Source organism: Aythya ferina, assembly GCF_964211825.1.
Source record: "Aythya ferina genome assembly, chromosome: 2".
Taxonomy (NCBI): Eukaryota; Metazoa; Chordata; class Aves; order Anseriformes; family Anatidae; genus Aythya; species Aythya ferina.
The window spans coordinates 31,969,792-31,982,142 of record NC_140297.1 but is presented as its reverse complement, the minus strand read 5'-3'; the positions used below and the strand labels follow the sequence as shown (position 1 = coordinate 31,982,142).

At 40.6% G+C, this 12,351-nt stretch overlaps 1 long non-coding RNA gene across 1 annotated transcript; it reads left to right on the top strand.

Moving 5' to 3' along the window:
* Positions 1-2,659: 2,659 nt before the first annotated feature.
* LOC311432024 lies at positions 2,660-12,042 on the top strand. The gene is made up of 3 exons (XR_014689784.1): positions 2,660-2,755; positions 10,075-10,165; positions 11,759-12,042. It is a non-coding gene; the product is annotated as an uncharacterized lncRNA (long non-coding RNA).
* The last annotated feature ends 309 nt before the right edge of the window (positions 12,043-12,351 follow it).

Sequence of the window (12,351 nt, the reverse complement as noted above, 5' to 3'; positions counted from 1 at the left end):
TAGTCTTGTTCGTGCTTAGTAGGTTTTTCTTCATCAGCTATTCTTTAGTCAGTGTAGGAATATTCATGAGACTGTTGTTTTTTTTTTGTTTTTTTTTTTAAACTTGCAATAAAAAACAGTTACAAATTCTAACAGTTCATTTAAATCAGATCCAAATGTTATTTAGAATATGTTCTCTTTCAGTTATAAAGTCAATATTTAACCATTTCTTATTTCTTGGGTTGCTTTGTTACAAGCACAACATAGGTAACGTGCTTCTAAAAGCAAATATATTTTGAAGGAGATTGCAAATTGCGGGTGTTGGGGGGTTGAATGACACGTGGCATAAGGTACCCAGGGACCGGCTGTGAAGGTACTGAGAGCAAAGAGGAAGTAAAGTAGGTACTGAGAGCAAAGAGAAGCTGAATCTCCTAATGTACCTCCCCCCTCCTGCAGTTCTAATAGCAGGGTTAAGAAAGAAGCCAGGCAGGAGATCCTGGATCTGCACCCTCCCATCCATCCTTGCTACTCCCTACAGAGGGTTTGGTTTATGGTTTATGGCTTCAAAACTCAAGGAGTGCACCTATTGGCTTGGTTTGCTGCTGACATTTCACAGCAAGAGTTGGTCATATGAGACAAAAACAAATACCTCAGAAATATTTATGAATTTTGATCCAAAACTTGATGACAGAGTTCCAGAACTCTGTTCTCATTTAATCTAATCCTGAATCACATCCACGGACTACATTCCTCTCATAAAAAAAAAAAACAGCACATAAAATGCTTTGTGATCAGTGTGATGGGCCAGCACTGCCTGAGATCTGTTTGGTACAAAGAAGGTGATGGAGTGTGTTGGTCTCGGCAGTGCCTTGTGGTGACATAGCTGTGATAACGGGGAACTGACACACAGCAGGTGTGCAAGAAATAAGCAAAAACATTTTATTATGTGAATGATCATGAAACTGAAGGCCAGAGAATGTGAACTATTTCTAAGGCCCCTGACGTTTTTCAAGTGGTCTTACAGTATGTGCTTGCCATCATGTGTTCAGCTGTGGGGAGTGCTGAGGAAAAGATGTTAATGAAATGCTTCTGTAGTTAAGAGCCCAAAACTTCTTCATGTTATTGTGTAAAAGTTACCTTAAAAAATTAAAATGAGTGAAAGGTGTAGCTTGAAGTATTTTCCACTGAAGCATTTAGGATCTATGCATCATAGTATACTTGGGGTTGTGTGGGGGTGGTTTATGTTTTATAGTTGGGTTGAGGGGTGAATGTGGGACTGAACCCTGCAGGATGGGGCTGAATTTATGCTGCAAGCCAGTTCTTGGATGGTATATCCTTATGTTGGTGATGGAAAGCAACATCAAAATAATTTCTTCTGATAATTCTGGTGGTTTTGGGGAAGAGGGAAATGCCTGCTTTGAAAGTTGCTCTGTGACCACAGACCGAGCCTAACAGATGTGTAGATCCCTTTCTTTCAATGGAACTTCTCTGAAATTACTGGGGTGGGGATATGCAAGGAGATCACCCTGGCTTCAATAGGTAGGCCTGGCTGTGATCTTTTACATCACATCATCCCCCTAGAAGGGCTTGTTGAGCCAGGGACTTCCTTGGCATCTATGCCAGGTCGTTTAGAGAAGGGCGTTTTGTTTGCACATCTATTTGCTGACAGCAACCTCCTCAGGCCCAGCTCAGGCCTCTCACTCACAGAATCCCGCATGGAGCTGACAGGAGACAGCAATCCTGCTCGCAGAGGAACAGGATCATCATGGGGCTCCTTGGGGATTAGTGGCTCATCAAATGTCACTGCTGTCCTCAAGGGCTACATCAGGACTGCACCCAAAGGTTTCAGCTTGTTCTCCAAGTGAGAGCTACTAAGATGGGCTTGAATGATAACTAAATCCATTAGTATGCCAGTCTGGTGCCACTTTTAAGCACTGTGTTTACTGCTGCTTATTGCTTGGACTAATTTAAAATATAAAATATTAAAATATAAAAAATAATAATTCAAATTTACTCTGATTATGGTCCCCCAAATGTTTGGGTTGAACTGCATTACCCTGGGGCTATGGAAAGCATAGCAGCATTGTCAGAGGTCCCATGGGAAGGTTATGCTGACAGCTTGTACCTCCATCATATTTAGACTATTAGACTGCATTTCTAAATATTTACCAACCTACCACTATATTTAATATTTGTTATTTGTCCTTTTTATCTTGAACATTTGCCTTTTTACATTATGCTGAGATTTAGTAATGACTACTCAGAGAAAAATGACTGGCAGATTTTGCCCTTAACGTGTCAGTCCTGCCAACCCAGCTCTGCAGTAGTTGGGCACTTTTACCCCTTAGCAAAAAAAAAAAAAAAAAAAAAAAAAATTAGCTACAGGTGTTTTTCTTTTTCTGTATGGGGGTTCTGGAAGGTCACAGAAGCATGAAATCTATCCTAATTCGGTTTAGCTGCTAATCACATATAGAGAAAGGAAAGTGTGACTGAGTATTGAGTAAATGTCAGTTGGCACCTGTTTTCACAATCTCAATTTGTTTTTCTTCTCACAGCATATTACACCTCCTAATTTAATTTGTGGCTGCCCTTTTCTCCTCCCAGCTGTCCGGGGCTGCAGAGCACACGTTCCAGCTGGTGTTATCAGGGCTTAGCTCGGTCTGAGGACCGAGCCCAGCAAATCACTGGGTCCGGGGGACGTGCAGGGTCTCAGCACTCTCTTGCTGCCTTATCTCACTTACAAGCTGGTAATTTGATTCTCGGGACCTGAAATGGGGTATGCATATTTCAAATACTTTTAAAAAGTCTCCCATCCTAACTATGTTGTTTTGGGATTAGAACAGACTTTTGGTAACAGAGTGGCCCATTCAGCAGCGTTACAATAATTACAATGCTAATGTTGATTTAAGTTTGTTTTTTGAGCAAAGAAGTTCCTAATGGTATTTGCAGAAGGGCAGGCTGCCTGGCAATCATGCTGTGGATGCATCACGTGTCGGGGTTGCGTTCTCCTTCCCTCCAGTGTGCAGACACACAAAAACAGCGGGTCTGGAGAAATCCAACATCCCCACCCGTGTGCCCCAGAAAAGTTTAAGGCAGTCCCCAAGTGACGTTCAGTGAAGTAGCAAATTTAATTTCTTGAACCTCAGGCTATGATAGCTTAATCCTTCCTCTCCTTAACAGCTATCTTCAAAAAGAAGATGCATGGCTGTCTGGCAAAGTTAACAGACAGACTGGAGGATGATGAATTTGAAAGATACAGAAGCAAAGTGTTATCTCCAGAGCTTCCCTTGGAGAGGATCTGGGTGTTCCAGGTCAAAAAAGAAAATTGACCAACCCTGTTCTCCCTGAGCAAATGTTTCATCTCTTCTGTCAGCTCTATGAATTTCTAAAAATGACAGAATTCATATGTAGTGGTGCATGTTATGAAATAGGCTGTTAATTTATTCTACAGAAGCTAATCTAAATTACTAGCTCTGACTACCACTGAGACCTGCAAACTCAACATATTTCCATCCTGATAAACTCACTGTTCAGCATCACTATTACTAGTTTGCTATTATTATTGCAAAGGTATGACTTCTGTTACCAAATTTTGCAGTTTTAATTTGGGAAAAGCCCTGTATCATAGTGTATTTCCTATATTAAATGATAGTTTATTTTCCTGTCCATACTTTCCATAAAGTGTTCCAGGGAGTGAATGTTAGCAGTTGTCTTGTTGTCTTTGAATAATAAATCAGATTATATCAGATCGAAAACATATTTCTGAAAATGAATCCTACTAAACTGAGGAGTGTTTTTAGTTGTTTTGTTGTCTTCTTTAATTTATTATTTTTTGGTGTGTATGCCTTCGTGGGAAAATATTTTGTTTGAAAAACATTTTGTTCAGAAGCAGTTCTGGTCAATGTGCTCTGTGGTTGCAGATGGTGTTGGCAGAGCAGGCATCAGGCACAGGGTCTTGTAGCTGGGAGGTCAAAGTCCTGACAAAGCTGTGGCTGATCTGTCAGTTCTGCTGGGTCTCAGGGGTATACAGAGGTTTTGGAAACTTTTTCTACCCTCCAAAACTGTATATTGTTCCTTCTTGCTCTTCTCTGTAGGTTTCTTGTTTCCACATTTCTTTAAAAGCTTCTGGTGTGCTAGAGAGCTGATGTATTAGAATGTTACCCTCTCCCTGCATGTACTCTCTGGCTGTGGGACAGTTGTTTGAGAAGAAACAGCCATGTAATCTTTAGGTCTTGGTTTGTAGGTAGTCTCGGCTTACACGTGATGATGAAAGAGGAATCTTTAGAAAAGTCAGTCTTGTCACAGCCAGCTATTGCTCGAAGCTCGAACCTTACCTCATTGCAAGGTTATCACTGTATAGGTTACTGTAGCTTGCTTTTTCTCCAGGTCTTGGTAAGTGTAATCTTATCTCTTCAGAGTGCTGTCACAAAGAACATATTTTTGACTTAAGCTATTATCATTCTGCTTTCATGCCATGGCTGCTTTCACAATACATGCTCAGAACTTGTAGAAACAGTAACCCTAACAGGAGAAATTAAACTACAGAGAGATCTCTTAACAAAGTCCAAAAAGTCATCTTTGCCAGTTTTTGGCATATATTAGGAGAATCACTTACTCATTTTGATTTGCAGGAGACTTTTTTAAGGGTGTCTCCTTGAAAGGGTCTCTCCCAGCTGTACTTCTTTATAATTCTCTTAGATCTACTATCTATATAAGGAAATTCTCCTCTTGGCAAGCCCATCTGTTGCTGCTGGTGAGGGACCTGGTGCTGTCTTCCTGGGCTCCCCAGGGTGCTGTGACAGGTCCATCTGCCATGTGAGAAAGGTTTGTTTTGCTGGCATCTGCTTTACATGTAGCCCCTGGTATTTGACAAAAATATTTTAAAAAAGGAAGTTTCTGCATTTTGAATCTCAATCTTTTTCTTATCTCCTGCTCTTGCAGGTATGCCACTGTAGAATTATTAGTTGACTTATTTATTTTCTTGTATTTCCACACACTTTGTGCTGATTGCCACAATACTGAGTCAAAGATGTGCTCGTGATACGGCTCTATCTTGAAAGATTTTCAGTTAACTCAAAGTGGAAGGTTTACATAAAAAGTTGGAGCAAGCACGGGAACTGTTGGCAGCCTTCCTTCTCCCTTGCCTCGCCTTTCCATGTTTATTTCAACCCTCACGTTGAACCCTGTCCCTTCAGAAAGGTATCGCAGGGCTGACACAGTAAATACTTATTGTACTTGTTAGCCTAACAGTGATGACAGGAATGTCTGGTAGAACTCCCATATGAGAGGATTCATCTGTGCAGGCAGCTGAATTTCTCTTCCATTCGATCTCATAGAGGATGGCGCAGCCTAAGATTGTCACACTGAGATACAAGAAATAAAAATGAAGCTTGGAAGGAAAATAAACACTTGGGAAATCAGCACTGGTGAGAGCTGGATGGATTGAATGTCCAAAGATCATTCTGTCTCCTGATGAACTTTTGTTTTTCAAAGTGCAGAGAAATTCTGTAACACAAATAAAAAAGGAAAGAAAAAAACTGAGACATTTGGCTCAAAAGTAAGACCACTTGAAAATAAGTCTTCTCCCTTTCCTGCAGTAAAAGAGAAGTTGCTATCCTGAGTATTTCATCCCCAGCACATCTTGAAAATTCATGAGGGGTAACGTCCAAACAAAGTTTGTCATGAGAAGCAGTGCATCCTCTTCCTGGCATCCTCTTCCTGTGCGGGAGGGGGAGGAAGAGAAATTTGGTGGAACATTCCTCTTGACCAGAGCCAAACAGCTTCGGTCAAGAGAAGCAAGAAAGTTTCATAGTTGAAAATGCATCGAGATTTCATACAGAAAAAAAAAAATAGACGTTCTACCAACTAGGAATAATTTACGCAAATAAATCAATAAAATGAGGCTTGTAAAAGAACAGCCTCTCTGTTACAGAATATCCATACTATATAGGTACTTCAATGTCAATATATAAATGTGTGTGTGTGTATATATATATATATATATATATATTTCTGCCTGAGATGAACAACTCTTTCCCTGTGTTTCCTAAATTGCTCACACAGCTCCACTGCCCACCCCAGCATGGTGGGAGAAACACTCAGTAGAGCTTTCCAGAGCTGCAAAATTATCTTAGGTCTCTGCTGCTGAGCAGTTAACAGTTCGACAGTCAAGACAAGGAGACAACACAGGCGCCACATGCCTGGGGTTCTATTCTGCCAGCAGGTCAGAGAGCAGGGTGAGAGCTCCTCAGGGCTGCCCTTGTCGTGACTGTCTGTCAATGTCCACTTGGACCTTTCTGCACGGCTGAGAAATAAAATCAGTGTTGAAGGTCCTTCAATGACTGCAACTGCCAACTGTTGTTTGTTCAAGCTGTCTTTGCTAAAGCTGCCTTGCAAAAGACAGTTAAAGATGCTCATCTTTCAGGCTGGCCCTCCTAACAAAGGGGGCTGGAGCACCAGCAGTGCCATTTCTTCTCCTACTGGATTACTGGATCCTGGTTACTGCTTATACTCAGGGTAAAATTAAACAGCTTAGATCAGATGTGCTTCATTACCAGATCTTCTACTTGTTAAAAGCAACTTTGTTGTCTGAAGTGCCTTAGCTTAAAGGCATACACGTTTCCCTGGAAGTGCTTTTCCAGAGTGATCCTGACTTTATCCACCAGCTCCTGCAGCACTACCATGGAGTATAAAAGAGGCAGGAAATAGGTGTCTGTATTTGTTGCCTCTCTTGTACCTACCTGCCCTTGTTACTGGTGAGCATTCAGACAAATGTAAAGTTCAGATAAGTGCGTTTCTCCCAGTATTCACTGCCAAATCAGGGAGCTCAAGTAACCGATAACATTTGGGTGCCTTAGGACATAAACCTGTTCTCTCTTTGTTCAGATAAAAGTGCTATTAATAACCACAAGTGCACTTATTAATAAGTTAATATTTTATGTAAAGAACTTTTTAAATAAGTAATACTTAAACTAACAGATATCTAGCATTTAGTGAAAAGAGGGCTGAGGCTTTCCAGGCACAACTTTGCCTAATGTTAAGCCACTGGAATATGATGCAGTAATACTATTTTTCATGTTAGAAACACACACACATTATGTTCCCAAACTATAAGGTTGTGAAATGCCTTGATATATGACTACCATGCAGATCTCATTTTAAAGATGAAATACTTTTTTTTTTTTTTTTCCCCCAAGGATTTGTGTGGCTGCTTACTTTGGTCTATTCACTCTTTCATAATGCAATTGCTCTGGTTGCTCTGGTGCTCATAATTGCACCTTTGCTCTGGTGCATCTCTATGCCCCAGGGTTAAGGGAGTATCACAAAAAACGTGTTATCTTCATGAAACTTTGCAAGAAACATATGCTGGTACCATATATTCTAGGTCACACTTTTACTCTTCCTTCTCCCTACTTTATCTAAGGGCCAGATTAGGCTTGGGTCTGTGGCTGGCAGTGGTCTGTGCTTAGTCCACACGGCAGCAGATCTTCACTTCAGATGTGTGCTGTAATCCCACAGTGAGCAAAAGATACAGAAGGGAGAAGTCGTTCTCATCTTTAGAAACATCTCTGTGGTTTGCTTTAAACTCCTCCATAATGTCAGTCAGGCTGGAAGAAAGTTTTCTCCATCCCCTCCCCGGTGCCTATAATGCGGTGCTTGTCCTGTAGCAGCAGCACAGCTGCTGCCCCATGCTGACATGCTGCACTCCTCAGTGATGTTCTCCCCTCCACAACTCATCAGATACCTTGTTAGTCAAATAACAAATGTTATTTTATTTGTTTTAATTTTCTAAGTGATGTAATGTGAATTCAAAGGAAGACTTTTTGTTTGCTTATTTGGAAAATCTGGCATGGTGGTGGTGTCCCTACACAATTCTCTGTGCAGAGGCATAGCTGTAGAGCTTTCTGGCTATGCAGAAAGCAGTATGATCTTTTTTTTTTTTTTTTTTTTTCTTTTTGTTTTTCTTTTTGGTATTTACTGAGAGGGAGGAGTTCAAGCAGCAAGGGTAACAAACTTCAGTGGAGGGTATTTCCCAACGAGCTGACGACTGACTGGTTTAAATGACCCTCAGCTTTCCTCTGGGTCATTAACTCTCCTAGGTAGTTATTAATCCTCAGGAAATGTCCTCGGTCTCAGTGTTCAGTGCTTACAGACAAGACAGTCTCTTGCAGATATTTTTCCTACAAAGCATCCAAAACACACATTCAACTATTTTTTTTTCCTGTCCAGATGTTCCCATATTTTTCAGTCTCCTGCAGAAGTCTTCTCTTATCTTAGTGATTTATTTTGGCCCTATGTTGAGATGGGTGGTTGCTGCTGTTACATGTCTGCAGGAGATTGAATGTTTCCACACCCTTTGGTCTTGGGCCTTCTCTCTCGCTTCATTAAGCTGACTGTGAATGTCTGTGTGTAACATAATGATTGTTGTGTTTTGGCACACAGGAGTTTTGGCCTTATACTTGCTTTCAATCCTTTACAGTTATCGTGCTGTACTGATGCCCACAACCACTCACAGCCAATGGAGAGCTTGATACTCTAACAGACGCCAGCGTAAACATGTCCTCTACATGTCAACAACTAATCTAGTATTGTCAGAGCCAGGGGATGAAGGCTTCTCTGATTGAAGAGCATGGCTTGAATGGGCGATGCCTTAAAGGACAAGAAATATTGTAATTTTACTTTTGTATGCTCTTATTTCCTTTAAGATACCATTTCTTAAAGTATCAGAAAGAAGTGGGGGGGACACTGAAAAAAATTATGTGTTAGTGAAAAAGCTTCTACCACAAGGGCTGGGTCTTGGAGAAAACAGCCTGCCTCACTCCTGAAGGACAGAAGTGCACCAGCACACTGAAGATCGAGCTGGGTCTGCAGTGCAGCAATGGGAAGTCTGGCAGTGGGTGTATTGTTGGATGCTCTTGAGGAACCAGACCAGAAGCAGGTGACTTCTGGTGTTTGTGGATAAACACGTAAACACGTCGTCTAAAGTAAAAAGTTTGAAGTCTCTAAAATGTTAAATATTTAATTACTATCTGATTAGATATTTGTAGAGAATGATCTTGGCTTTATATGCAAATTGCAGAAGGGAGTTCTTTTTTTTTTTTTTTTTTTTTTTTTTTTTTTTTTTTTTTCCAAGAGGTCCTCTGTTTGGAGAGATTTCTGTGGTGCAAAATACCAAATTAAATATTAAATGCATTGTCCTTCCAAGGAGCATTCAGATTGGTAAAAGTCATAGCCAGGCATGTGGCTGTAGCTCCTGCAAGAGTTCCCCTTTCAACTCTTTTCTGTGCCTCACTTCTGTGTGCACAGTGTGCCTCTGCCTGTATCTGTATCTGACTGTGGAAGGATAGAATGGCCAAATTATCATGAGACAAAGGAAAGGCCTGATACATGAAATATAATCATGGACGTGTGTTACCTCCTGTTCAAAAGGGATCACAGACTTTGCTATGGTAAATCTCCCATTTACGTCATGAAGTTTTCCTCAGAGCAATGTATTGCAGGTTGGATTAGGCCTTCCACAAGAAATGGCTCCTTCTTCTCAGTCATGGGAATTATATATAATAATATCTATCTGTCTATATTTTTTTCTCTGAAACCAGGGCCACTTTGCTTTGCAGTGTGCTCATTTTTCAAATACCTATCCAAACAACTTTTTGTGTGCTCAGACACCTGTTATTCTTGTGTTACTCTAGGCTCTTTCAGGAAGCAAAATGTATGGAGTCATTCCCATACAAAGTTCCTTTGCACTACTTTTTTTTTTTTTTTTTTTTTTTTTAAATAAAAACACACCTTTGATAAAGAAATAAAAACTTCTCATTACACAAGCTTAAAATGCTCTCCCTATAAAAATAGGGCTACGTTCAGATTTTCAGTTCTGAATAGTAGCTATAAATAAAAGCAATGTTGTAAAATAATTCTACCAAACAAGAAAAATTTTTAAAGATGCAGTTTTCAGTGAGGAAGCTCACCTGTGTAATATTTTTTGTCACTAGAGATGAGGATTTTTCTTTTCATTTTCTTTTGATTTTGTGCCTACAACAAGCCTGTAGCTGCCAATTTTACATCCGCTGGTTTTTCTTTCTTGCCTGCTGCAAGTCTGGGCGGAAACAGCACAAACATGAAACAAGATTGCCACCATCTGGTAAGGCCTTGGAAAAGCAGCCGAGATGAGCAAGTTGCATTACAGGTGGGATTTTTTTAAATCAGATTTAAGTATTTGGCAGACAGTATTAATGTCTGCTTTTCCAGCAAAGGGCGGTCGGCTCCAACATTCAGGTCCGGGATGGGGTGTCCGCACTGCCAGTCCCTGGTACTCCAGGAGAGAAGCCACTGTGACTGTGGTGTGGATGGATGTTCACTGTGGTCAGCTCTGCGTCCCCTTGAAAGCTCTTGAATACCAGGGGCATATAGAATAAATAAAAGCTTATTACCTGTTGTCTTCTACAGCTTGAATGCCACCTGAAATGGCAATTTTGCTATACCATCATAATGCAAAATTATTCAGAGTAAATAATTTTCACTCTTTTCTTCAAGTGTAAGGGAAGAGCAGGCAGGCTGTATGGAAGCTGCATAATCATCCAAACAAACTAAGGAGATAGCTTATCCTATTCAGCCATTTCTCATATGCTTAGGATATCATTCAAACAAAACCATGCAAATTCCATTTACCTTAGCTGATCTTTGAATATGTTAATGATGTTGTATTTTATTTTTCTTTCATGTATTTATTTGGCATCAGTTCAAATAATTATATATGATTGTAGGTTACAATACTTCAGGTCAAGCCAACTGAATTCAAATTTTCTACATAAAACTGACTGATGTCCTCTTCTCATGCTACCCTTCGATAAGGAAAGCTGCAGAAGTGAAGCTGTTCATGACAGAAATATTTTCAATGTGTTTTTTCCTAATGGAACCCAGAAAGTAAAGGTAGACATAACACTGAGAGTGACCATTACTTACTGCCTATTGGTGAAAGACAAAATGAAAATTCTCAGTCTTTTGGAAACTGGATGCCTCCTGTGCTCACAGGTGACTCTGTTTTTGTCTAGTGTTGTTTTTGAAAACAGAAAACCTCCTGTGGTACACAAAACTTGGAAGGTTCTGGCTATGTGCTCACTGAAGATGTCATTGGTGTTGAAGAGATCAAGCACGATACTCTAAAATGTGTTTAACTATGTAAATCAGTTTTAAAATGTTACTTTGAAAGACACTGTGGTTAGAACCATTTGAGCTAATTGTTCATTGTAGATACTACTTATATTAAAGAAAAATTCTCCATCTAACTGTTTTGGGTGATTATGCATTTGGCTGAGGTGATGCAATGAGCCCCTAGCACTGCAAGAAGCACAGCGCGAGTTGCCCAGGCTCTGTGTTTGATGAGCCGAGTGCCATGTCAGACTGTTGGTGCTCTCCAGTGGCTGGTCTGCTGGTGGCACCCAGGTGCTCAGCGGCCTCAGGGTCATGGTTACAGGGTTAATCTCACCTTGCTCACTTACACACAGCTTCTTTTGTCTAACCACAGAAGGATGAGGCTCATATACAGCATTTCCTTCCCAAATTCTGGGCCAAATAGCTGAAGGGTAGATATATCTGCGGTTATTTATCTACCAGGAGCTGGACACAACCGACAGGGTCATTTAGCTGAGGTCATTAGTGGCTTTTTGCAGCTGTCTCAATTACATCACTGAAGGGAAGACTTCAGACTCTCAGCCATGAAGAACTTGTAAAGTAATGCATTAACTCCTATTAAACCCAATGTTTGCTCTCCTTTTTACAGGATTTGCTTGGTGAAACAGCAAAATGAAAGTGTTCGCCTGGAGACAGACCTATAACACCAAGCATTACTGCTGAAAATTTGCGGAGAGCTGCCAACTAATTAACACATCCGAGCAGCTCAGCTCTCCTGCTGAGTTACAGCTGCAGAGAGACTATTCAGAGAGTTGGTTGCAAGCACTGTGGTGCTCTGTGTCTTTTTCTAAACTTCTGATATGTGAGCAAGTGACAAAAATGGAAGAAGGAAAACATTCAAATAAATACTTTTAAAGGACCTCGGAAATTACTTAAAAGCAACTGTTCCTCTGAATGTTAATATCTGACTCAATAAAAAATGACTCCACATGAAACTGCTGGAAAGACTGAAGAGATGATTCAGCAGGGGTTTTCTGCTTTAATATTTATTACTCTGACACTTTCATCTAGTCAGATTTATCACATCTCCTGTTTCATCACTTGTGGTCCAGATTTTCAGAAGTAACTGGTAAGTGCCTTCAAAAACATGATCCTAAAGACTCCTTGGCCATTCAGAAACCTGGTACACAATTTGCTCTCTGAGCAAGGGTGGAGTTTGTCCTCTGGGGAGTCTGGGACGCA